This window comes from Neopsephotus bourkii, unplaced genomic scaffold (genome assembly GCF_033783945.1).
Source record: "Neopsephotus bourkii isolate Nb327-2 ecotype Australia unplaced genomic scaffold, CSIRO-AGI_Nbou_v1 NB_962, whole genome shotgun sequence".
NCBI classification, from domain to species: Eukaryota; Metazoa; Chordata; class Aves; order Psittaciformes; family Psittacidae; genus Neopsephotus; species Neopsephotus bourkii.
In genome coordinates this window covers 6051204-6054038 of record NW_026901456.1, presented here as the reverse complement: position 1 = coordinate 6054038, position 2835 = coordinate 6051204, and the positions used below count along the sequence as shown (strand labels likewise).

At 42.0% G+C, this 2835-nt stretch overlaps 1 long non-coding RNA gene across 1 annotated transcript; it reads right to left on the bottom strand.

Moving 5' to 3' along the window:
- Positions 1–317: 317 nt before the first annotated feature.
- On the bottom strand, positions 318–1528 carry LOC133215357 (uncharacterized). Its single transcript, XR_009726393.1, has 3 exons — positions 972–1528; positions 787–864; positions 318–677 (listed from the first exon to the last, which is right to left on the bottom strand). It is a non-coding gene; the product is annotated as an uncharacterized LOC133215357 (long non-coding RNA).
- Between the last annotated feature and the right edge of the window lie 1307 nt (positions 1529–2835).

Below are 2835 nucleotides of genomic sequence, written 5' to 3'. Positions count from 1 at the left end.
CAAGAACTGTTTAGGTGGCTTGACATGGTGTTGGTTCAAAAGGTTTGATACAAAAATCACCATAAAGCTGCTTTCAACCCTTGTGTCAATGGCTACTCACACCTCCATTTAAAACTACAATTAAAGATGACACAAAGCCACCGTGCATTTCACCCAGTTTTCTAGACATGTCACAGAGCAAATATTAGCACCACAATTGCATTGTGACTATGATTTCTTTTACCAGATCTGTCAATACACTCATAAAAATTACAGTCAGTCTTTACAGTTTGGTTTTCACTAGCACTGCTTGAACTTCAATGGCTGATTAACCTTTCTAGAGAAAAAAAAAAGCCTCTTTAAAGATGTAACACTCTCCCTCTAAAGTGAGATCAAATCCGTTCAACACTCCCACTCACACTGCTCTTCAGAAGAACCAGGGAAGAGAGGAGAAAATATGTTTTAAAAACATGGCCAGACATTTCTTAAACAAGTTAAGGTGACATAAAAAGCCACATTTTTCAAAAATACTTCATGTGTCACTTTTAATAGCAGCTTCATCCTTTGCATGTGTCCTCAATTCAGATGTATTCTTTCCAGAGCAGGAAAGGAAACACTGGTCCTCTGTCTTGAATGCCCACATGGATGTTCTAAGCTGCCCTATACGGTAGATATTAGGATCACTGTGACTAAATCCCCTGAAAACAGGGGACCAGAGCAAAACAGAGAAAGGAAGAGCTGAGGTTGAAAGAAACTAGGGAAGGAGTCCTGAGGCCAAGGTGAAGTTAATTGGAGCAGGAGACTCACCACGAGGGAATGTCCCATTCTCCAGGAGATTTCCAGGAGGAAGAGCTTGGGAGCATTTCTCTTCATAAGGCACCACTTCTGCAATGTGGCCATTTAAGCATGACAACAACACTAGTTACAGATGCTCCAGGGTCAGAGCACCAACTGTATGGGTTAAAAAGCAGTGTCTTCTGTATTTCTGATACCTGGAAAGCTGAGTGGTTACTGACTCTGGGGGTCTTTCTGCCCCTCAGACTGAACCCCCACAGAAGGAGATGGATGCAGTGCATAGCATGATTTCTTGCTTAATACTGGTATGTCAAAACTGCAGTACAATATTACAATGCTGGCAGTCACAGACTGCGGATAATGAGTGAAATAGCTGCCACCTGGGATGGTACACTAACCTTTAATGCAAATTTGCCTTCAAAGCCATTGCATCCCCATTACCATCCACGTTATTTTAAAACAGGCAAAGTCCACTTAATGTTTCCATCCTTAGCATAAATGTCATTTCAGTTGTAAGCATTAATTTAAGCCTCTTATAGTCACAATGAGGAAAGTTTCCTGGTCAGCCAGTGGTAAGGCACTTCTCTGACATGCACGACACCTCATGATGCTGAAGGTGACTTAAGCTCCTCATATGCAGATCAGGCTTTCTAGGGCTGCGTGGGGCACAGTGCTGAGAAGGGGTGAACACTTCCCTCTCCTCTGCTGCCTACAACCAATGTGCCTCTGCCCTGGAGATCTTCCTCCTCCTCCCCACTCACACTCATTGTCCCCTGTTCAGAACAGGCAGGACCAAAAGCCCTGGCTTTCCAACACACAGCAGCACTGTGATTCCATGGTGCCTGACATCATTTTGCTTGGTAGGAATAGAACTTGATTTGCACGGCTGTAGGCCCCCAGAAGTGTCTGAAAGAAGTGATCTCCAGAGGAAGACTTACAAAAAAAACCTCTTTAATGTTTATAATGAGATACAGAGTGAAAACAATAAATAATGAAACTTCATATTTGCACAGTGAAGGGGAGGCAAATAGTATACAACCCTATAACACCAGCCCACTCCAGTAATTTTAATGTCTCTTGCCAGATTTTTAGACAATTAGATCAGCAAGGTATTTTAAATAGCCCCTGAAAATTAACTTGCACACCATCTATCTATCAAAGCAACAGTCAGCAGAAGCCTTTCCTTGGGTATTGCACAGCGTGCTCTCACTGTTGCCCTGGCAACCAGCTGGTTCTTGACTCTTTGGCAATTGCCGCGGATGGAACAACTTTTAGATTTCTGATTATAATGTTATTATTTTTATAAGACACACAAAAAAAAAGCTGAAGGAACAGTCATGTCAAATTTAGCCTATGTGCTCAGGTGAGGAACACTTAGAAAGTCTGACATTTAAATAGCTCCTAATGACTAGGGCACAGCTTAATTTTAGAGCACTGTCAACCAACATAAATATCCGTAGGTGCTTTGATTCGTCTATGACAAGAACCCTGTAACTACCTAGATAGTCCAGTGTTGAAATGTGAACTCTCCATCTGGATTTCTGAGCCTGGGACAAATCCTTCTCTTCTGAGGCTAATCCTTTTTATTTTCTGAGGAGGTAAGCTAATATTTGTAAGCTAATACACATAAGTATTGTAAGCTAATACACATAATAATCTAAACGTAGCTGAAAGCAGCCCAAAGAATTTTTCTTACATTTTCTTGACTGTCACCAGGTCCCCACTACTGTCTTCTGCCTCCTCCCTCCCCCCCACCCCCATCCATGAAAGGGCAAGCCAGTAACCATAAAGCTTCTGGGACATGTTATGCTCTCAAGTGCTCTGGTGTAAACCTACAGCCATTCCATCAGTTTCCCATTTAATTTAGTTCCACATTTATACCTCTGCACAACAACAGTTTTTGGATTTCTCTGTGTTTCTGTCTCGCTCTGTCCAAATACATTCGAAAGCACAGTCCCTTCATCAGTCTAACACATTATCAGATACTGATTTATAATGTGCATTATAGACTCTTGGCTAGAAAAAGCAGACATGAATCAGCTATGACACCGTGTCTTCTGC